The sequence below is a fragment of the Panulirus ornatus genome, chromosome 16, assembly GCF_036320965.1.
Source record: "Panulirus ornatus isolate Po-2019 chromosome 16, ASM3632096v1, whole genome shotgun sequence".
In the NCBI taxonomy this organism is placed as follows: domain Eukaryota; kingdom Metazoa; phylum Arthropoda; class Malacostraca; order Decapoda; family Palinuridae; genus Panulirus; species Panulirus ornatus.
This window is the reverse complement of record NC_092239.1, coordinates 33391595-33416124: the sequence shown is the minus strand read 5'-3', so window position 1 is coordinate 33416124 and position 24530 is coordinate 33391595. Positions and strand designations below refer to the sequence as shown.

Here is a 24530-nt window from a genome sequence, read left to right as displayed (position 1 = left end):
TGCAGGTGTAGTTGTGTACAACGCCGCTGTCTGCTGCGCTGCTAACTGATTCGTGAGGTTCACCGTTCTCCACCTCTGACCTTTTCTGTTCCTGTGTGATAACTCGTCTTTTGTCTTCGTGTATTCATTGGCGATGCCCTGTGTCTGGTCCATCCTACCGTCATTATCTAGACAAAGCTCTTTTCTTTTCATGTTGCAGGCTCCGGTCACGGACAGAGGACCCCTCGTCAAGGCCACATGAATGATATACAATGCGGACGAAAGAGAAAGAGAAGTAAAGGAAGGAAAAGGGAAAAAAAGACAATGGCTGAAGAGTTTTGAACGAGATTGAAAACCAGGATTTGACAAAGCGTCAGGTTTTTTTTAGGTATTTAGGGAAGACTTTAGAAGGTAAAGAGTTCTAAAGCTTGGTGGTGTAGGGGAAGAAATAGACGTCGCCTTTCATAGCTCACCATCTCTTGAAAGTCATATATTAGGTCATTAATGTCCTCAATTTCGCAGCTTTTTCTTCTTCTAATAAGCCAGACTGGCCATACCTCATCTGTGTGTGTGTGTGTGTGTGTGTGTGTGTGTGTGTGTGTGTTCCCTCACATGCTGCAAAAATTCCCCTTTAGTGGGTAGGGGAGTGGATGTAATTACCATTTCTAATTGCTAATATCCATGACTTATTTTCCCTTCCTTTATAAACTCGTTCAAAAAGAACTCGACATTTTGGGGCCAGTTTAGCGTCCATACGGTCGTCTTTTATGTCCGTGTGTGTCCTTGCTTTTACTCATGGCATGCTTGCTCTTACCGTTGCTCCTGTCCGTAGTGTCTTTAGTTCTTTGGTCCGTTAGCAATTCAAAAATGGGTCGTTGCGACGTTGCCTTTTTTCGCTACACCGCCAAGCTTTGGCACTCTACCCTTTCATCATGTCTTTCTCCACGACCGTTTTTAAAAAGCAGATTTTCCACTTCCTCCAAAATTTCTAGATCATTCATTTTTTTTCTTTTTTTTTTTTTTGTACTATTTCCTTACTTTTCAGTTTCTTTCACCCTTTTCATATTTCAGTAAACACCTGGCCTCAATGAGAACATATATATCCGGGACTGGGGCCTTTGGCAGAAATGGAAAAAAATGGGAAAAAAATAACATCAAAAACGTAAATAAATCAGCTTAGTCTTGCTTCTAAAGCAACACGGGAGTGTTCGTCATTAAGCGTACACTGCTTGTAAGACTGAAATTGAATCACTTGTTTTGAAGTTTCACATTTATTCTCTGTAAAATATGGGTTGAAGAGTATAAACATGGGAGAGAGGGCGATGGAATATTTTCATACTTTTTACATATTAAGAAAAAAAGAAAATCTGTCATTGATTTCGAGAGGATGGTGTGGGAGACGAGACTCTTGGAGCATTTTAGAATATATCTCAAAATATATGTCTTGCAATAGAGCTGTGATGATGCCATACCTCGGCTACATGGCCAAGGGACATATTGCATCTCTCGACACTGCCTCTTTGTCTGTCTGTCTGCCCAGACAACGTACACAGTCGAGTGCGTTAATTACTTGAAATTATACATAAACGTTTTCAGACGGAACGTTTAATGAAATATTACCACGTTTCTTCCGCGGGAGGCGAGTCTCGCCGTATGTGATGCTCCGTCAGGCGTCTGGTGTTGGAAAGGACATCCCGCTGACCTGGAATCATAATCTTTTGCCTCCTGCCAGACGAGCGTCTGCCTCACCCCTTGTGAAAATCTTCCCCTCGCTCTGCACAGATTTCGCCCCCTCGTCTGGCGTCTGCCACCCCTCTGCTTCCCCCCAATACTGTACACACAACGGGGAATCCAATTAGTGTGTGTGTGTATGTAGGGGTGGAAGAGGGGCCGGGTGTGTGTGTGTGTGTGTGTGTGTGTGTGTATGTGTGTAGGGGACATCCTAGTCTTCTCGAAGCTTCGGGCCTGGCCAGCCTCGCTTTGACCACACCCCCTCAACACCACCTCTCCCCCGGCCTGGCCTGGCCAGCGTTCAGCGATCTGTTAACACCATCATTTTCACAGTCTCTCACTCAGCCTTAACAACACACAGACCGTCGCGTCCCCGAAAGTGAGCCACTCGTCTCTTCCCTGACGCGTGTGAATCGATGCTGTCATCATAAAGTTGACTAATGTGATGGTCTTTAGCCATTCCCATCGGGAATGGCGATAGAGATGGAGGAAGGATGATGGAAGAAGGATGGAGTTGAAGGAGGTTTTAGGGTTATCATGACCGGAACGTTGAGATGGTGTAGTGGCGTACTTCGGATAGAAAGAATTGGAGTGGTGTGGTATATGGGGGACGCGACGTGCTTGGGTTTTTTTGGGGTGAAGCAGGGTGTATAAAACGGGCAGGGAAAGGGAGAGATGAAGGTTAGAATGAACAATGAAACAGTCTGAGAGGAGACTGGAATGGCTGTTGAAGCACTGAGGGGGGGGGGGGGGGGAGATTGGTGTGAATGATGAAGCCCAAAGGAATGATGAAGCGTAGATCGTCTGGCATTGGAGACAAGCCACACCAGAACACTTTCAGTGCTTCCTATTATCCTCCTGAGCCAACTTTCTACTCCAGGGTGAACAGACTGTCAAGGGGTTCGATTCCCCGAGGCCCTGGTACTTAATGACGTCATCACCCTGTATATAGCGAATAGTTAAGGAAAAGTAGATACGGGGGATTGGGACTGGTAACCCATCTGTATTTTTAACAGATGCTGTTACAGAAGGAGATAAATATGTATTTATACTGTAGCGAATATCCTATGAAAACGATGAAGCATATACTTATAGTATGACGTATATGATATATAACATTACACACACACACACACACACACACACACACACACACACACACACACACGAGGGCATTACTCCCTCCCTCTACTGTACAAATATTTACGCATCACTTAGGAAATAAAACACGAAGATCCGAACGCTTTCATAACTTTATTCATCGCCCTCCTTTTGTGATTCATTTGCATATCAAGAGGTGAATATACGAAATATTAGTGTGCTAATCTTGGAAGATTGTGAGGTACCATTAGCTAGGGAAGGGGAAGATACGAAAGAGACTATAGAGAATAATGAGATAAATCCATTGGACACGAGGGGGACTTATGAGGGAGCTAGACCCCTCACGAGCTCATGCGCCAGACGGCACCTCATTTGTACACAGTGGACGCTCGGAGTCACCTACCCAGACGAGTGGCCTCGTTGTTTACCATCTGTCCCCAAGAGAACGGCGGAAGAGAACCAGGGTTGTGCCAGAACAAGAGGTGAGGGTGATGGGGGAAGCAGCCCAGAATGACAGACGAGGACAGATTGCAGGAGGTGAGGGAGGGAAAGTGGGGGATTAAGGAGCACAAATTTAAGGCTAGCATGGAATCGGGGACAGAAAAAGTTCTTGTAAGGAATTTAGTGGAGTTTTATGAGCGGCTGAGAGGCATCGTAGAGATGACGGAGAGTTGGTAGGACTCTGTGTGTGATTACATGTTTTCGTAGAAGATGGAGAACTGAGTGGGTTACTTATTATTCAGACTGTCTGGAGAGTTCTTCATGATGTAAAGGGAGACGAGTGAACGACATCTGACATTATATTCCTCCTGCGAGACTCAGGAGGCCACGACAGTTCTCTGAAGTCAGAAGACACTCCTTACGTAAAATAAAATGTGTTAACAACAAGACGCTCGTGAAGAAGAGTGCTTGAGGAAACGTGAGGAAACATTTCTTCAGTCGTGGTGGGGAGTGTGGATGAGCGGAGCAAGCCTAGCGCGGACGAGCCGAACTCGCCTAGCAAACACTGAGGCAGCGATGGATATTATTGACGTTGGAAAAATCAGGACGAGTTAGGATGAATCTTTTGAGGCATCAGATGCAGTGCAACGACAGGGGAATAAAGCGCCCTCCTCCATGTGTACAGTAAGAACCCACACACACACACACACACACACACACACACACACACACACGAGAGATAGAGCTCTCTCGCCGTACTGTACAAACACGTATTTTCAAACAGCTAATTAAACACTCGAAACAAAACTGGGCTGGAGAGGACTGGGAGGGGGGGATGTAAATGGAAGCTTTGAGGGAACCAGCGGAAAAAAAAAAGGAAGCAGTTTTTCAGTCATAAAATAATTGGCAGGTGGAAAGTATTTGAGTGAGTGCGTGGTGTTGGCAAGGAATTTTTGGAACGTTGTTGTGTGTGTGTGCTCGATGGGAGGAACAGAATGGGAATTGGCTTTCTTATCGTAAGGATGAGTAGGTCATTACAAACGGGTGATTTACATACATTGGCATAGAGACGTAATAAGGGATTTAGTATTGATAATACTTAGACTTTTGGTAGATAAACTGGAAATAATAATTCCGTGAGGAAGCACGAGATTGTGACGAGATCATTTTCACTGCAATGAGACTTGTTGTTGTAGGAGGGAGATAACCAGTGTGGGAGACCACTGTGGGAAGATATTAGTACTAGAGAAACCTGTGGGTAGAGACCACGGTGGGTGTGAGGTAGAGAGGAATTCATTGTTACAAATTATGCCATAAAAATCTTGCCTCAATACCTCCGTTGTACTGCGAGAACAAAGGGATCAGCATTAAGCCAGCAATATCCTTGAAAACTAGGATCAAACTGATACCTCGGTCTAAATCCTTGGTTTCTTAAAGTCCCGTTTCTCTCTCTCTCTTTTTTTTTAAGTTACAGTTGGATTTATTTCCCCCGTGTTATGCCAGTGTGTTAGAAAATGACTTTCGCTTGTGATGGAAGAAGATTTGGAGAGTGAGTTTTTTTTTTTTTCTCGTGTTGCAAGAAAGAGACGAGTATAGAGGTGCTTCATTCCAGATTCTCTCTCTCTCTCTCTCTCTCTCTCTCTCTCTCTCTCTCTCTCTCTCTCTCTCTCTCTCTCTCTCTGCTCCCCACTTTACCGTTCGGCAAACCTTGGGACACCGTCCGCATTCACGGATGTGTTCGTTTTCATTCTCTCTGCTTTTTCTTTAGTCAGAAGGGAGATTCACAGACGCCTACGTGGTGACGTGTACAGTGCCCTAAGCTGAGATTTTGGTTGTAAGAGTTTAACAGCGGGATTTCTGCAGCTTTTAGTGGGGAAAATGTATATGTCAAAGGACAGGTTTGGAATTAGTGAGCTTGCTCTTTTGATCTTTTAACTCAAAGGTCAAGTTCACCAGCGTTCCCTTGCCCGGCCTTACTCCTTATAATTTAAAATTTCCCCGGCTGGGTGACCTTTGATGAAGTTACCCATTGAGGAGCTACCATTTTCTGTGTCGGTAAAATAGAGCACGGATGTTTGAGGCAAGTGTAAACTTAATCTGCGTGGGGATGAAATGATTAATACCTTCACGTATTGAGTGTCAGGATGATAATGAACAATAATTTAGTGATATTAGATTTCTTCATTCTTTCTTTGTCGCTCGTACATGCAGCTAAATGGCAGTTATTTCCCCCATAACTACGTTAAGTCGGCGTATGAATAAAACCTTTAACCTAGTCATAACCAAATGCCAGTACAGGAACAATGTCGAATCTCATGACATCGAAATGTATAACTTTTCTTCTTCCGAATATTAACGATGAATATATACGTCTCGCTGATTCTCCTCCGGTAGAGTGAATCACTCATTTACAATCAGGAGTGCGGCTAATGCGCAATACAATGATTCATGAATCGCTGGAGCTGGTTCACAGCCTAACAGACGAATGGTGGAAATCACTTCTTGTTCAACGCCTGCGTAAAAACGCCAGCTCCCCCGTAAAGCGTGTGCTTGAGGATCAATATTTGTGCTTTACGACTTCACGGAAAGTTCGGGTTATTTCTATATGGCTTATGCTTAAGAGCTCTCTCTCTCTCTTTCTGTCCGATCCTCGCGTAAACAGAGGTTCGGTTATGCCCGTAAAGCCAGTGGCGGTGTGTGGTTTGAAGCCATGGGTCATGAGGGGCGAGCTCCAAGGCTAGGATAAGGCGAAGGACTGCACATTCTGGCCGGCTCCTGCAGGAGGACAAGAGAGAAAGTGAAGACAACGGAAGAGTCACCTCGTAGTGAAGGGCGTCCCACTTACATAGGGCGGGCTTGTCGGGAGGGATACAGACACACAGACATACATGCATGGAGCGTGTGAAGCACAAGAACAGACATACATGCTCACATGTACACACACACACACACACACACACACACACACACACACACACACACACACACACTTACCTAATGAAATTTAAACCGTATGAAATGCAACCATGGAAATGGGTAGGGGATGAAACAGACCAGATGGGGAGCGGGGTGCTGTTGTGAATCAAATTACGAGCCGCAACGTGAGAGGGACCCAAAAGTGGACACCATATTGAGCTTGTCACCAGACTGGACAGCGTGTGAGGAAGATGGTGAGGGACAGCCAGCTGTATCTTGGACATGAATAGTGGGAACGGTTTTAGATCAAGTAAGATAAGATGTCTTTATTGTCAATTGCATACATGATACAAAATGAAATTCTTTATGGCTAGAAGTTCAGTTAAAGGTTAAAAAAACTTGGATTAAAAAAGAGAGGGAAGTTGTTGATGGGAAAACTGAATTGTAATTTCCAGAGATCCTGGTCGATGTGAGAATATCGATATTAAACATTTCAAGGGAAAGATTGACTGCGAAACAACGTTAGGGAAGGTTCAGAAGAGATGTGAGAAATGGCTCTTACACAGTAATGATAAAGTCGTGGATAAACTGGACACACGAACGGAAGAATTACAGGATGGAAGAGGGTGATTAACAGATGGGGCTGTGCGAGAGTAAAACCCCTTCCCAACATGCATATGTAGATCACACACACACACACACACACACACACACACACACACACACACGCAGTAATTCACATACACACAGCCAAAAATACACGTTTCCTCGCACGTGTGATATATTCGTCCACAGTAAGACATATTCATACGTTGCATACAGCAACCCAAGAAATTTCTCACCACATACTAATTCACACTTACACATACACGCTTGCACGCACTTATGATACATTGATGCATAACACGCATGTATACCCTTGCATACATTAACCCATTAGATTTCTTCATCGCCGCGGTGATTTCGTGAAACTTGACCCATCAAGTGGAGAGAGTAAAGAGCAAGAGTAGTCACGTAACCATACGGATCAATGTGACTAGTGATGGCGATAGGACGTAGTGGTAGAGGAGTATAAGATAATGATGCCCTCGCCTTCTACCACCCTCCTGTGTACGTGGCCGTGGAGGAGAGAGAGAGAGAGAGAGAGAGAGAGAGAGAGAGAGAGAGAGAGAGAGAGAGAGAGAGAGGGACGGATGGGTAGATTAAGCCCCATAATCAAAGACCAATCTGCCTCAGTGGCAGGTGTGGACACATTGTTGTTGTCAAAAGGGAAGTTTACAGTCGCCGGCGTCCGACCCAACCCTCGCCTCCCTCCTACCCCTGTACATGAAGGTCATTGAATGGTATTGTCAGGGGTCTCTGGGTGGGTTTTGATCAGGGGGTAGTGTGCGGTATTGTCTGGGGGGGTTTAGTGCGCGGTATTTGTCCCGAGGTTACAAGGTAATGTTTTCAGGGGTTATTGCGTGGTGTTGGCAGGGGGGTTACAGGGTGATGTTTTCAGGGTGTCGGAGTTTACTGAATGATATTATCTGCACTATCAAGAGTGACCGAGTCTTGCTACGAACACCTCCCTCCCTACTGCGTGATGTTACACCATCAGCTGGACGAGTTTATGACGAAGACTTGTCGGCAATTTTGAGGGAAAATTGTTGGAAACTGGAGTCTTACCGTCAGATGTTATTGATTCCTGCAGTCAGACATTCTTGCCGTGAAAGACTGCGTCACATGATCGCTTTGTGGCCGTTTGCGACTCCCGGGTGAAGGTCCGTTGTGATGTCTGCTTCTTTCCTTACACCGCTAAGCTTTGGCACTCAAGACACCTGGCTCTTTCCCTACGCCACTAAGCCTTAGAACGCTTTACCTTCTTGTGATTTCCCTAACAGCTTCCATATGACCGTTTTCAAAAGGAAAGTTTTGTACTTCCTCAGAATCTTCAAAGATTATGTATACTCATTTGACTTTAGTTCAGTATTCCTTTACCCTTATTTTTTTTTTTTTTTTAGCATTTCATAAAAGGCTTGGATACGATGAGGAGCTTCATCCAGGTCCTTAAACCTTCGGCTTGAAATAAGAGAGAGAGACATTCGTGTGGGCTGAACACACTGCTCTCGAAATATCACCTGCATTCCGAGAGTGATATTAAAGCCTTGATGTATACGGCTTCCCAGCCTAAGCCTGACTTTTCATCAGCAGTGTATTACGGGTGACACTGATGGTCTGTATATTCTGACGGAATGTGAAGGTCGAGAACTACAACGAAGGAAATGTGGGGAGTTTGTATGGCACTGATGTATATATAGTTTAACGAATGGCGATGACACCGAAACTTCACAGAATTCTGTATTTCAACGTCAGAGGAAAGCCACTCACTACTCTAGTCCCTATCACCATGAAGGACCTCGACGTATCATACACAGTATACATCTTCCTCATCACACCCCTCATACGCTCGCTGGAGAACGACCTGTGGTCGGCAGGAGCCCATGCCAGACTTGGACTCGGTAGATCTGGTCACCCGACAACCGACGTAGGTTTCTGTTCACGGGATGACCCCGCCCGCCTACCGGCCAGTTCGCCTCCCTCGGTAGGAACTGGAGTCAGCGTGGTATTGCTAGGGCTTCAAGGGTTCAGCGGTTGTTAACCCCTCAAGGACGGCAGAACGACCCCCTCCCTCCCCCCTTTCCTTCCCTCTTGAGCACGACATTTCATCCGTTGATTCAAATAGCTCGTGTGTAAATACAAGGGTAAGCACCGATGCCTAATGTATCTTAAGATATCAAAGTGACAAGAATGCCATTCCCCTGAGTGTGAGGCGGACGCACCCACTCCTGAATACATTTCGGAACGTTCGTTGGGAAGAGGGAAGAAAAAAAATGACGCTTCGAACCGGAACGAAGCGAAATTGATTATCAAATGACAGACCTTCCCTCCAGAGGCACTTCCTCGACGCCTCCCTCTAATTAACTCCTTCCTCCCTCGAGGACAGCAGCTTGGAAGAAGACCTTCCGCGGTGAGGTGTATATTGATCATCAGCAACTTGAATATATCTTCATATGTTTATCAGTACGTAGTGAACTGTATCTTTCACGGATGTCTTGTTTCATGGACTCATTGTCTATTTCATTTACTCGTTTATTTTATGTCATTTTATTTAGTGACCATTTTATTGTGAATTCACGTATTCGTTTATTGACGTATCTTGATTGGCACAGGACGGGCCACGGGTATAGTGAAAGTGTATGTGGTCTTCGCATTATGCTTAACACGAGCCAGGCCTGCCGGGTGCCATGACGTTGTACAACAACAACAACAACAACAACAACAACAACACAGGCAGAACTTGCTAACTTTGTCCAGAAAGTTAGCGAAGACCGTGACTCACACAGCAACTTTTTACTTCACATCCGTTCGCCTCTGTTCGGTGCATTATATGCTGGAGTGAGCCACTGCACCTCACTGTTCCTCCCTCATCCACCCCTCATCCACTGTTCCTCCCTTACTCACCCCTGTCTCTCATGATCTGTGATCTTCTCTGTAGACGTTGTATTCTTATACTTATTAGGATGTTACCGGACTCTGCCTGCCTGCTTTCAGGTTATGCCGTGAGTGAAGAGTCACCTTGAGCGAGGTTTGTGTCATCGTCAGATGACGGGATCAGAAAACAGTGTCGTCAGAGAACATTTCACTTCAGAGGAGTCCATCCTTTCCCTGTTACTTGGCGCAGCGCAAGTCTTTGAACCTGCTGGAGCGGCTCATTGGAGCATGTCGGGCATGTATGATTAACTGATGAATACATGTTCGTGTATATTGGCTATATATGTTATACTTTGTGTGTTTGTTGCCACTTGTAATAGTGAGTAATGGTTCTGAATATGTCACTGTGTGTGTGTGTGTGTGTGTGTGTGTGTGTGTGTGTGTGTGTGTGTTTCTACCTTAATGAAGTTGGTAGCTCATCTGTTCGTTAGAGAACAGATGTGAGACAGTATCAAAGCTATTGATCAAAATCATCTAAATTCTGGATAAGCCACGATCCCCAATATATTCACCATACACCCCATCAGCCACACCCACCTCTCTCTGGCAAGGCAGACTTCACTTAACAGATGCAGCAGCGCAGGTTCTTTGACTCTACACTCACTGAAGCTTTTCATGAAGCTGTGAAACGATAGGGAAAAGAAAAAGAAGTCAGAATGATTAAAGTTCTTGTGAAGCTTCGAAATGTCAGACAAGGAGAGGGAGGGAGGAGACTTTGTTCCCTACCTTCCAATTATCACGTTATTGTTTGGTGATAAGAGTTTAGGTGAGGGGCAGTTAGATGGGCGTGACGATACGGTCAAGAGCAGGTTGACAAAGGAAGGGAGCGAGGTGATGGGCCCATCATTACCTAACATGTCCAGCTACGTGATAACACCGATTGCATAGTAAACATGTGGCCATGGTGAGGGGAGCGGAGCTGCTCATCTTTATGTTGTTGTCACTTAAGGATAAACGAAGCGGTTAAGGTCATTGTTCCTATGGGTTAACTGTTGCCCTCATGACCTCAGTTGACCTGCTTAACGGTTAGAGTCCCGCTGTTTGTTTAGAGAATTCAACTGTTGGTATATTGTCTCAAAAAAAACGTCTTTTAACAACAGTTATGTTGTGGTGTCATCATTGCATCTTGGTCTTAACACCGCAACGTTTCGTGTGGACGAATAACCAAATGATTTGAGTAGCCAGTATGGACCAAGTTGCCATACCAGCTTTAAGGAGAGTACAGGATTGCTTTGTCAGGTGCCCAGCCTTGCCCAGGGGGAGAGCTGGCTGTCTCAGGTCCCCCCAGCCATGTTGGTGGGTTGTGTCATGTCCCCAGCCTTGCCCAGGGGGAGAGCTGGCTGTTTCAGGTCCCCAGCCTTGCCCAGAGGGAGAGCTGGCTGCTTCAGGTCCCCTGCCAGACCAGGGGGAGGGCCTCGCTGTGGACTGACGGGATGAATGACGCGATGTTCTTATATTTGTCCCATGTCGTCCAGCTCTTCCCGAGTCGTCCCACACTCTCACCCGCGACACACACGTTTCCTATCGACGCTTCCCGCTGCCACACCTCTCCAGTTTCCCTCCCGCCTCCGTGCACCTCCCCTTCTTCCTTTTCCCTCTATCTAGCACAGGCCTCCCTCCCTCCCTCCTGACATGCGGGAAGGTAGATAGCGTCTCTCTGCATGACAGACACCCTACCCTCCTCACGGGCCCAGCTCGGCGTACCACCTCCTCCTTCCATCTCTTCCTCAGTGAGTATACCTCCCCCTTTAAGGAGCAGTTAACACTTATCCTCACCTGTCGTCGACATGAACGTGCTGTTTTTACTTCCCTTAATGAGTTGGCTTCTCACTAGCCCGCTTCCCTCGGGGGGAGGAGGCCTTGGATTTCCACTGGTACATTTCTCCCTCAGGACAGCCTTCACAACTACCCCGCTCTCCTTAAGGGTGGCTGGCTTCCCATTAGTCCATTTCCTTTTAGGGAACTACTGCCTTAAGGGGATCGGACTAACCATTAATCTACTCTTTAGGGATCGAGCGACATAGTCTGCCACTTATCGTAGAGGTAGAGCGTCACCTCCCACGAAACCATGCCTTCACTAGAGAACGTCCTGTCTTCTGGTCTCTAATTTCGGAGAAACTGCTGTTCTTTAGTGTATGGAGAAGCTGCTGTTCTTTAGTGTATAGTGAAGCTGCTGTCTCGTAGTTTCTAGAGAACCTCTGTTGTTACTGCTGTCTTCTGTTGTGCTTTCTGTAGGGAGCTTGTCCTCTGGTTTGTTTCGTCATGAGCTCCGACAGGCCTCTGTTGAGTTCCCATAGAGAACCTGTTTCCCTCTAATCTGTTTTCTCCCTAAAGAACGTATTGGCACTTGGTTTCACTATCCCTTAGCGGACGAATTTTCCAGTGGTCTAAAATCCTAACAGAGCCGACTACCCCACTGATATACATCCCTTAAAGAACTGGCTGGCCCACTGGTGTATATCCCTTAAAGAACTGCCTGGCCCACTGGTGTATATCCCTTAAAGAACCGGCTGGCCCCACTGGTGTATATCCCTTAAAGAACCGGCTGGTCCACTGGTGTATATCCCTTAAAGAACCAGCTGCCCCACTGGTGTATATCCCTTAAAGAACCGGCTGGCCCACTGGTGTATATCCCTTAAAGAACCAGCTGCCCCACTGGTGTATATCCCTTAAAGAACCGGCTGGCCAGTAATCTGCTCACAGTATAAAATCCTCTTTGTGGCTGGGCCGGCGACTTCCCACAGCCAGCATCATTTCAGAGTACCAGGTCAAGTGCGGCCTTCTCATTGGCTGTAGGTGTTTGACGTCAAAACACGCGTAGTAAGAAGCCTCTCCAATAAGCTGCATTTTCAAACGTAATTACGAACATTTTTTTTTTTTTACCCTTCCTCCCACCACTCCAATAAAAGGGAGTCTGTTACACACACACACACACACACACACACACACACACACACACACACACACACACACACACACACACACAGTTTCAATCTGTAAGGGATCAAAATCCCAGTTATAAATGAGCTTATAGAATTAAACATTGGCATGGAGCTACAATCAGAATGTCGGTGGTAAAAAAGAAGAGAAAAAAAGGGAGAGAAAAATCCGTCATTTTAATTTGGTGGGAAACAGATGAAAATTTATAAATACGAAATTAATGAGCGAGTTTGATCGGGGTCAGTGACCCTGCTAGGTATAATGGCGTGATCTTGGGTCAGGTCAGAGTGTCATGTGAGGAACTACGAAGGCGGCAGCAAGGAGCGATGTCACCTTGGATATGATGGCGTGACCTTTGACCTGACCCCCCTTAAAGGTCGGATCAAGACTATGTCGCCAGAATATCGGGATTTGGAGAAGGTTTTGATGCAGGAGAGAGATTCTTGCACAGAACTGCAGGTGAACTCCTTCACTCTAGGCGGAGTGAGGAGGGAGCTTGCATCCTGCTTGATAGGTGTCGTTCAGCACATCAGCTTCATAGCCTCGTCCTCCGTGCAGCGCGGGTGTCGTTCAGCACATCAGCTTCATAGCCTCGTCCTCCGTGCAGCGCGGGTGTCGTTCAGCACATCAGCTTCATGACGCCGTCCCCCGTGCAGCGCAGGTGTCGTTGAGCACATCAACTTCATGACGCCGTCCCCCCCGTGCAGCGCGGGTGTCGTTGAGCACATCAGCTTCATGCCGTGTCGTCCCCCGTGCAGCGCGGGTGTCGTTGAGCACATCAGCTTCATGCCGTGTCCCCGGAGGCCGTGGTCGCGCCCCGCGGGGTGCACATGTTCAGCGATTCCACTCGAAGTTTCAGATGACGCGCCGTCATCAAAGGTCCTCTCGCGCGTCATTGTTTGAAAATGATTTTACCCAAATTTTCACGCATCGGTTATTTCTTTATTGCTTTATCAGTTGCCATAAATAGAGAATTACATTATTTTTTTCATGGTTAGATTATCTTTGTAAGTCGTATTTTGTGGTTCGTAATTGAAAATGAAAGCGAACTTTTGTTTACGTTCTTTTTTTAATCATCCACATATTTACGAGCAGACTGAGTAATTCTAATTATTAAAGTTCGATATACAGGTTCTCGTTCCATACGTTCGTAACTTTAGGAAATTCGTGACTTTAGGAAATACTTATGAAATATGATTTCGTTGAGAACCATAAGGCTGTACAATAATGTCATTACTATGAGATATGAGGACCATAAGGCTGTAATATAATGCTATGCAATAATGTCATTAGTATAATATATAGCGAGTGATGTGATTTACACCAACGTCTTATGAGGACACAGATTCATAACGTAGTGACTCATTCGTGTGTAATGATTTGACGAAGAAAAAGAATTGGTGGACGTTTTAAGAGCAGGTACGAAGGCTGCCGCCTGCGTCAGGCGAACCTACGCCTTGCCTGTGTGGTCAACGTACCGGGAGTGTGAAGCTGAACTCGAGCAAATATTGATTGTTCGCCATCACGTTCAGATCAGGTCGACCCAGGGACCACTCTGGTGGGTAATGTAACGCCAGCTTGAGAGTCTAAAGTCAAGAATTTATTTCTCTTTTTTTTTTTCATTATTAGATATAAGCGTGATTCACCGTCGAATCTTATACCATTCGTCGTGGTCGAATCGTAGTGACCGGGGCATGTGAATGGCTGCGTAACGGGGTCTCACACGAATCTTTATAAAACTAAGACATTTTTTTTTCTATTTTTTTGCGACATTTTTTCGCCATATTTTTTAGACAAGGAGTCTCTGGTACTCTACTGCTGTGTCAGGTTAATCTCTCTTCAAAAGACGAGCGTCACCGCTTATCACCAGGAAGGCCCGCGAATCTTTCTCGTGTTCACAGTCACCCAGTGCCCTGGTGTGTGTGTGTGTGGATGAGCCGACCGCAGCGATACTTTTAAAAAAAAAGTTTTTGGTCCGCCGAGTTTGTCTTAAAGACCTGCAAGCGACAGGGAGCTGCGAAATTACCTAATGATATATTTTTTTCATCGACAGCTCGATTTTTTTTTCTTTGGAGGTGTATACCAACCAACATCCATACACACACACACCGCGGATAGCTTTTTTTTGTGTGTTAGTGTGTATGGCTACTATATGTAATGTTGTAGACATCTTGTTGTCGACACTATCTCTCCTCCGCCGTTCGAACTCACCCACCCCGCCAGTCACCCTCGGTATGATGCCCTGTTAACGATTCGCTTTCAGTAGTTCCAAGAATATTGAAATGACTTCGCTCGAATCCATTTCCCCACTTTTGTTTCCTCGGCGTCTTCGCCCTCTGGTAGCCTATTACCCAACTTTTCTGTCCGCCACTTCGCTTGTAAGTTAAATAAACAGCCCTCCCGTGGCAGAGGGGAACTTGTGAATAACTTAACGACATATCGATCTACGCATTTTCTTGTGCATGTGATATGTCTAATTTTTAGCAGGGAATAATGAGGCGATTTGAGCCATGAAAGTGTCATTGCGGGTGATAATCATCCACTTTTTTCCCCCATTAGTCGATCACAGTTTCATATTTACGATTTAACAGTCGTTTTAAAAAGGAGATGGGAGATTCCAGAGTAAAACCTTCCCCGTTTAACGAGTTCGCTGATAATAAAAGTCGCCAACACCTGAGGCTCTTACCCAACGTGCAAGTCAGCCAGCAGGTGCTCCAGCCTCTCTGCTGCTGAGACAAGCACCTCCTTCCATCCCCTTTAGTAAATCGGTTGTTCTCACTTCCCCAGTAGATACTGGTTCTCTCTCTCTCTCTCTCTCTCTCTCTCTCTCTCTCTCTCTCTCTCTCTCTCTCTCTCTCTCTCTCTCTCTCTCTCTCACAGATAGCCCTGCCTCTCTGAAGAAGAAATACGAAATACGGACCAAGAAATAATGGAATCACGAAGAGAGCAGAGGTGTTATGAAGGCAAAGTAATGAATGGCGTGAAATGGGGTCCAAAAGTATTGTTTTCATTCGTAAATAAAGAATAGAAAGCTGAGATTGGGTGCGTTGTTTTGATACAGAATATAATGATTACAGCAAGAAAATTTGCAAGATGTTGATTAGTCAACATCAATCGGTATTCAGTGCAGAAAAAAGTATAGAAAGTTCAAAAATGAGATGTTAGACTAAAATGGGGAGAAATGTGATTACAGATTCTGAAGGAATTGAAAATAATTGATTAAAACAGGTAGACCAACTCAAAGGAAACTAAACCCTGGAAGTCGATGTGATACTATTTATTTTCTTGAAAAAAAAATGGTGGTAGCAGAATAGATGATGATGGTATTCTTGTTAAAATCAAGCTTCGACCGGAACAGCTTAACTTGAGCTGTGTTACGATGGTGCTGAACTCAAGCGTAGACGAGCACAGCCTAGCAACTTAAAAGAGCATGCTTCACCTGTACACAAAGCTAAGCCTAAACAGTATGCCCGTGTGGATTTGACATCACAGGCAATAAAAAAACAGAGAAAAAAATAATTGATGAACATTTATTGAAACACCTAACTAATGGTAGCCATAAACACGAAGGCAAACATGGATTTGTGTCAGGTAAACGTACAAAACTTCCATTGTTGGCTCATTACAGAAACGTAAATAAGACGCTTGCATGGTATGAAAATGGATAGTGCTCACCTTGACTTTGATTAGGTATTTCATAAAGGAAATGACAGGATATTGTGAGTAAAAGCAGCCGTGTAAAACATTCATTTTTTTAAACATTCATTTTTTTGACGAGGAACTTGTCGGATCGAAGCGTGTCTCAAAATACACAGTACAAGGTAGGAAAACAACTCCCAGGTAATATAGATGGAGAAAGGCTTCGAAGTTTGGCTTATGCGTTTAGAAATCTACACACAATGAGGATTGAAACCTCAGAAGTAAAACTAGAGAAATGGCTGAAGAGCATTCCAGTCGAACCTAAGATTAGACAGCCGTGCGATGTATTTGGCAGGAGAGAAAACGGTTGTGAAAACAAGTAGCGTATGTGGTGAGTGCTACGCGCAAGCCATTCCTTGTGGCAAAATCTTGTAAAATAGATACTTGTAAGTATTCTCTCTCTCTCTCTCTCTCTCTCTCTCTCTCTCTCTCTCTCTCTCTCTCTCTCTCTCCAGTGTTCGAGGTTCACAACAAAGGCTCTGCTTTTTTTTTTCATCGTCTGCAGAACGATGTTTGTTAAGCATTTCTTGAAATTCTCTGAAACTACCTTTTTTTTCAGTTAGTGGGAAGAGAGGATTAGACAGGTCGTAGAATCGGGTCTTATTAAAACATATTATGGTTGACCTAACCATAAAGATCATAGATGTTTGAGGGCACTTAGTTATGGAAGGAAAAAATCTTTCCGTTGTCTGAACAAGGTTAAAGGTAACATTCCTTTAAGTTACTGACGGTGTCAAGACCTTTGACATACGGAGTCCACGGGAAAAATAACGTCTCAGGATTTTCCACGTATGTATACCATCCCGGCTGGTGTCTGAGCTCCATAACCACGGTTGCCAATGAGTTTCTGAACAACAGATTTATATGTGGGGCGACAGCAGATCGAACCTTGGGGTTCATGGGTAATATAAGCTTAGCCTCAAAGGAGGTACATCCTAGGCAAGGAGGACGTGAAGGGGTGAAGCATCTCTTAGGTTATTGCGATTTGATTGAGCATCAAAGTTAAGCGTCCTCAGGAGCCTAGGAATAAAAGTTAAGCGTCCTCAGGAGCCTAGGCATGAAATGTAAGCTTCCTCAGAAGCCTAGGCGTAAAACTTAAGCTTCCTCTGGAACATAGTTAATGATTCAGCGTGAGACCCGCTTCTCTTTGCCCCTCGGCCTCTCGCTCTTCTATCCTGTCTCCATCTATGTAGATTAGGAATGTAGGATACTATTACTGTCCTCCAGCAGATAACTTCGTCGCCTGTTATCTTGCTTTCCCAAGGGCACCGCTCTTGGAAGTATATGTATGACTTATTCAGGTCTTGTAGTTGAGGCAGGCCTCATTCACATCGAAACTCCTCTGTGTCGTAGATGCTATCACACAAGTGTGTCAAAGATGAGATCATACGGGTGTATGGTCTGTACATATGCCTCTAATGTTGCCGCTGGGTCACCACACCTGCTTGTGGCAACAGCCTTAGATCACCACACTTGCTGGTAACTGTGGTTCTGTCACAACACCTGCAGGTAACTGAGGTTCTCAGTCACCACACCTGCCTTTAACGTCGGCGTTCGATCACCACACCTGCTTATAGCTTCAACTCAAGGTCATCACACCTGCCTGGTGAGTGAGAAAAGGTCCTTCAATCATCCTGTATCGACACAGCTCTCGACAAAATTGAGTCACGCCGATAAAACTAATAAAGATGGGGAGGAGAAGACAGACAGACGAAGAAGGATGGAGAGGAGGGACGGACAGAGAGGCGATATATAGACAAACAGATAACAGAAAATGAGAAAAAAAAGAACCAGAGGCTCACTGATAGAGAGAACTAGGGAAAAAGTTAAAAAAAAAAAAAGGGGGGGGATAAAGTGACGTTGCTTGACGTCATACGTTCCCCTCTAGTCCTGTGTTACCCCAGTGCACCGGTAACCTGACTCTCCCCCCCCAGTGGCAGGAGCGCCCACCCACCCATTCCTCCTCCCCCCAGCCCTCCCCCCAACCCGTCAACACCGGCTTCATAAACACGTCTGTCACCTTACTAGTCAGTGTCACCTTCATAAGAATCATCATTCTTTTGCCCCAGCGATCTTTGTAAACTAGAGCCGCCCGCCTCCTCTTCTGAAATGTTTATTCTCCTTACCTTATAAACACCAGATTCTTATGGCGTTCAGAGTGCTAAACTGATCTACAGAGAAAACACTAACCTTTCACGGGGATTGAGGAGAGATGCGATTGATAATATGCCTCCTCCCTCGGAGGATCGCGGCGTTTTCCCGCGATCGGAAGCGAGCGCGAGGGGCGCCGCCGCGTCCCAGCCACCACAACACTCCGACGCGGGCCAGAGAGAGAGCGTGGTATACCTCCGCACACCCTCACCTTTAACGTCACACTGGCCTCGTCGCCTCGCCTTACCCGGGTCCACTCGGGCTTCCCTGTAGCTGGCGTTTCAGGGGCGAAGGGATTACAGACTTAGAGGATTTCCGTATTGATTCGTTAGACGGTGTTTCCCTTCGACAGGCGGGAGTAGCGAACGATGCATTACGGAGGCGCTGGCCCAGGCACCACCAGCAGGTCTCTCTAGTCGTTTGCTTCACAATCGAGAGACATAGACGGTGCGCGTGGAAAACTACAGACAGAGGGGGAAAAAGATACAGACAGAAATGGAGATATAGACCTGTGGGGAACTAAGAACGGGCAGCTAGTAAAGGTGCAGACAGGGATAAAGACAGGTAGGGAGTAAAGTTGCAGACAGGAATAAAGACAGGATGCCGTAAAGCGTTAGAGCAAGATGTAGGATGTAGGGGAGAGAGGGAGTTAGCTAATTTAATCACTTAACTTACCAGCCCACGTGCTGTGTTCTGGGCAACGCATACATCACAGGCGCTCGACAAATTTGATTATATAAAGTTATACAAACATGAGCGAGTAGGAAGCATGTTACAGAGGCAGGCGAGAGGATACATGTATTCTGTATATAAATACGTACACGTTTCATATATATATATATATATATATATATATATATATATATATATATATATATATATATATATATGTATATATACTCAGTACACGTACTCAGTTCACATATATCAGGTGCTCAGATTAAGTGTTCCTGAAGAAGCACACTTCAGCAAGTCATTGGCATCTTGAGCAGAATTAGCTAAACTAATTAGGTTTACGGTCCAGCAGAGAACAGGTGTAGGACCAGGACTTTCTTATATATGTTAAAGAACTCGTATAAAACCAGTGACCTGGAGACCAATTGTAGGTGATCAAGGCGCACCGTATTATGTTGCGTTGTGGCGTGTGCTTGTGTGTGTGTGTGTGTGTGACATCCTGTCAATTTCCACCTCTCTCTCTCTCTCTCTCTCTCTCTCTCTCTCTCTCTCTCTCTCTCTCTCTCTCTCTCTCTCTCTCTCTCTCTCTCTCTCTCCTTCTGTTCTAGGATCAGGATTATGTTCTAGTAGCCACGTAGATGTACCCGTATCTACTCCATTCTACTCCTGAGATCTTACAGTATCTCCATGTCTAGTTCTGGTGGTATGTTTTTCTCATCTGAGTTGCTTTTTTCACCGGTAATACACTTGACATGCTACAGTGCCAGAGGTAAATGGTCCCTCGGTGTCTCTGATTAGAGTTAGGTCATCAAGGCGTCACGAATTGTGACGGAATGAACAACGCTGGTGTTACTTGTCTGCTCATTTCACATCATGATCATAATGATTCAACTCGATATGAGAGGGAATCCGAAGGAATTAAGTCAAATCTTTGGTCACTACAGCTGGTATGTTCTGTATGCGGTTGAGAGTAACGTAACAAACTGTTTGAGGGCAATTGAGGGAGCTATAAGCTGCTTTGCGTCCATATGTAACACGACCATGATATAACTCCTCCGTGACGTGTCCCCAGTGCCTTGTGGGGCCACCAGTAACTAACTCACTTTATGACTTGTTCACGCGCTTGTAGAGAGGTCCACCGCTTCTGTTATGCATGTCTTATGCACAGCCAGACCTCCCCATACCCATGTAGCCTAAGGAAACCATCACCGAATGCTCGTTCACCAGTTAGGGACGTGAAACCTAACACGCCGTCTGTGGATTCCATTTGGATTCCATTGTTCAGCTCTTAAGCTGTTGAGAGAAGAACTGATCCTCTTTAGACACCTGATCTTGGTGTGTGTCGGCCTCCGTGGTCCTCCAGGGTTTAGGACTAAAACATATAGGATCAAATCTTCAGCTGTGGAGGAATGAGTACCACATAGAGTAACGGATGTGATGCTCATGTTTGTTGCTTAAAAATTTACCGTGTTTATGTTTGTCACTTATTAAGTATGTAGCTGTGTTTGGAGGTGAAGCAGCGGCTGTTGTTAGGTCTCCTGGGACTCGAAGGGCAAGGGTTAGGGGGTTTTAAGGCACTTGGTTGCCGTGAGTCGGGCGGCGGGGGCAAGGGTGGGTCGGTCGTCTGAGGCACCTGCTGGTTCTTCTTGTGATAGTGGTGAGGATACTGAGAGAGTGATGTTTGAGGGTATGATTGAAGGGGTTGACCATCTTAAGATGGAGAGAGAGAGAGAGAGAGAGAGAGAGAGAGAGAGAGAGAGAGAGAGAGAGAGAGGTGGAAATTGACAGGATGTCACACACACACACACGCACACGCCATTCTTTATATCCATTGATCTCTTTGTGTTTGAACATCTTATGTAACAAAATGACTCTGCATTCACATTGTTCTGGCTTAATACTTGTTCACACTACACACTAGCAAGACTCGTCATTGTGAGACTTATGACTCCCGTCAAGTTGTGCTCCTTAGAGAGGAGGGCTCAAGCCATCTCCTTCATGGCTGAACTCTAGAACTCATCACTTGCACCCTCTTTTGTCGTTCTACGGTTACGATCTGACGCTTTTTTTGCGGGGGATACAAGTTTTTCAGCCTCCTTCAAAACATTCAAATTGTTTTTCTTTTCTCCACATTTATCTCACTCTTTAGCATTTTTTTTTTTAATGTTTATGGCCTAGCCTTGTAGAAGAGTTTCGTCTGTTAACTGAGCCTTCGGCATAATGTAGAAAATAACCGCCCAGTACGAGCTGCGTGTTTCTATTGGCCAGCAGCTCTTTACACATCGTTGCACTAATACTGTAGTCCACAGGAATGAACCCAGCACAGGCAACAGTGAAGTTTATAGACGGCGTTATTGTGTTTTGAAAAGCAGTTTACTATGTTTTAAATCAGGATTGTCCGGTTGCCTTAGAAGTATGTTACGCTTTTGGTGTTAGGGGATTTACCTGTGAGCCATAGGATAGGATTTGGTCCTTTGAGTGGTTGACGCTCTGATTTACATCGCCTCGTTTGAATGTATTTTCTACAAGATAGGATTATGATCGGTTAATTTTCTAATCTGACCTAGAGAGTCTGTTCTTTGGTTTCATTTCACTTGGAGTTTCTTCTTTTTTTTTTCATTTAGGTTACACTATTAGATGGAAAAGACTTTCAGATTTGCACAGATACTTGATGTAGATATTACATGCGTATCATCCTTAAAGTTTTGGCTCTGATGATGGTACGAGTGCGAGGAACAGATGACTTGAAAGCCTTCGAGAAAAAGAAAAGAAAAGAAAACACTCCGCGTGTTTCCATCTTCTCTTCCTGCCCCCCATTTAATCACCTACGCCACACACACAACATCACCCACGCTCACTTAATTTTCATTGACTGACACAGCCATCGCCTTCCTCAAGCTCATATGCTACTCATCCGGGTCAATACACTCCCACAGATGCTATATGAAGGACAAAAACATTACATGCAACAAGATCTTGCCGTGTTCATGCCATTATTTCGGACAGAAGTTTCAGTTCTATTTACTTCGCTGGTGTAGAACTTATTGCTGCTCACCGTAGATCGTAAGCGAAGCAGTGTATCAACTCTTGACGCACGTGGAAATGATTTTGCTTCACGCGTATGTGAGATATATTGTGAGGTCTGTGGTCCCTTTACACTCCCATGGGTGTGCCTATACTGCCCACGTTGTGTTAACCCACGCTCAGTTCTGCTTCAAGGTGACGAGGCGCTACAAGTTACCAAAGGCTATTTCTAGATTAATGTCGACAATAATTCAGCACTTTAGGAAGATCCTTTAAAAACTTTAAAAGATTCCGTACTTTTAAGGCAGTTAACCTGTAAATACTATTGTTAAGAATTTAATTTGAGGGGAATGAGTAACCCCTGTCAGACCCGCGTTAGCTATTCACACTCCCCACGCAGGTCACGCGAAGCCTTAAGGCTTAAACCCTTGGTAGTGGATAGACCTTAAATCCAGTTAATTAACCGACCAACCACACAAAGTTGGTCAACGTGAAGTGAGGCAGAGAGCACTACCGTAAGAGCTGTCACGCGTCATATTAAAACAGCTCACTGCGGCTGTGGGTTTCTGTGTCGTTTAGTGTGATGTAATTTGTTTAAATCTATTGTCCCTCATAATCTCTCGGGCCATATTATTTCCTGTGTCTGTAAAACATCCGGTGACTCTTGCAAGCTTCTTCCCCCATTTACCACGGGGGTAAACACCCTGTACGTCCACTTGCAAAGTAATTTTAAGTACGGGTAAGGATGGAGTTCTGTGGTATATCGGTTAGCGCTCTTGACCATGACGCATTCACGGGCCGCCCAGGGTCGAGCGCATTGGTTCGAAATCTGGTTACGGCAGTTAGTCCACAGTCAACCCAGTTGTTCATCCACCCTTAGGGGTTGGTCGATTAAATGGGTACTTGGCATATTACTGGCGATGGAACGATTTCTTGCATACTTATCCATTTACATGCAACATCCGGCTCTACTGTCCTTTTATGTAGATTTAGAATGTAAGTTACTGTTATCTGTCTTCCAGCAGATAACCTCATCATATACCATCATGTCTACTATCAGACTTTCCCATGTGGCGTTTTGTTTCACTCTCACTTCTCAATCTGTATGACTAATGATTGTAGGATACTGTTACTGCCCTCCATCAGATAACCTCGTCATACACCATCTGGTCCTCTGTTATCTGACTTTCCCCATCTACCCCCAATGTAGTTTGTATACATCATCTTTAAGCTTGGCAGCTTACTCTCCTCTTTATAGAGAAGCACCTGAACAATCTATTTAGAAAATCATAAAGTTTTGACTTTTAAGTTTGTTGTCCAGTTTCTTCGCAAGTCCCTGACGTCGTAGATGCCTATAATCATTCAGATATAGTTAAGGGCACACTCATATTTTCTTTGAACTTTACCTAAAAGAACTTGGTACGGGATATCCCAGGTGCGCAGTTCTTTAAAATTCACTGCTCCCTTTAACGCTGAGGTGATATTGATCCCTTGATCTCTGTACAGTCAGTATTATTTTATTCTGTTTCTTCTCCAATATTTCTTTTAAAATTTACCTGTCAATCAGATTTGCGTTAGTGTCTAAAGACCTACAGTTATTTAGGTCTTATTTTATCTGTTATTGAAATACCACCTGTTTAACGAGGCGTGTCAGGAACAGACGACATACTTTTAAGGTAAATATCATCGCTTGGCTCCTTTTCTTCTCACTGTAAGCTTTAAGTTGATGATACAGGAGGGAAAATTTTTCTAGACCCCCCCTGTACCCCTTAAATATATCCATATCCTCACACTTTTCTCGAGCAATCTTAGCATAGTGAAAGCGATGTTCCTCACCGTCCCGTCAGTCAGTAACAGGTGACAGATTGGGCACTCGAATTTGGCACCAGCGAGGATAAGTGGTATTTAGCCTTAATATGCCGTAATAACCTCGCTCTTATTCACATTTACTCTCAACTTTCTCTTTGCACACACATTTCCAAATTCGTTCACCAACCTCTGTAGTTTCTCACTCGAATCAGCTACCAGTGCTGTATCATCGGCGAACAACAACCGACAATTCCCAGGCTCTCTAATCCCCAGCAAACTGCATACTCACCCCTCTCTCTAAAACCCTTGCATTTACCTCCCTAACCAACCTATCCATAAGCAAACAACCATGGTGACATCACACACCCCTGTCACAGACAGACCTTCACTTGGAACCATTCACTCTCCTCTCTCCCTCTTTGTACACATGCCTCCCACACCATATATTCTTAATACTTTCCACAAAGCATCTCCATCAGCCGTATCATATGCCTTCTCCACATACAAATCCATCTGCTTTTCTGAGTATT

General features: G+C 45.0%; 1 protein-coding gene and 1 long non-coding RNA gene across 3 annotated transcripts in view; one reads left to right on the top strand and one right to left on the bottom strand.

The window, feature by feature from the left end:
• The window catches only part of LOC139754231 (lysocardiolipin acyltransferase 1-like), a 53368-nt gene extending 34650 nt beyond the window's left edge, over nucleotides 1–18718 (bottom strand). For both annotated transcript variants that reach the window (XM_071671539.1, XM_071671540.1), the window contains exon 1: nucleotides 18532–18718. The gene's annotated coding sequence lies outside the window, so the exon portion shown is untranslated. The remainder of the gene's footprint in view (nucleotides 1–18531) is intronic.
• Nucleotides 1–24530, top strand: part of LOC139754232 (uncharacterized) — an 84646-nt gene that overhangs the window by 37940 nt on the left and 22176 nt on the right. The gene's annotated exons all lie outside the window — the stretch shown is intronic.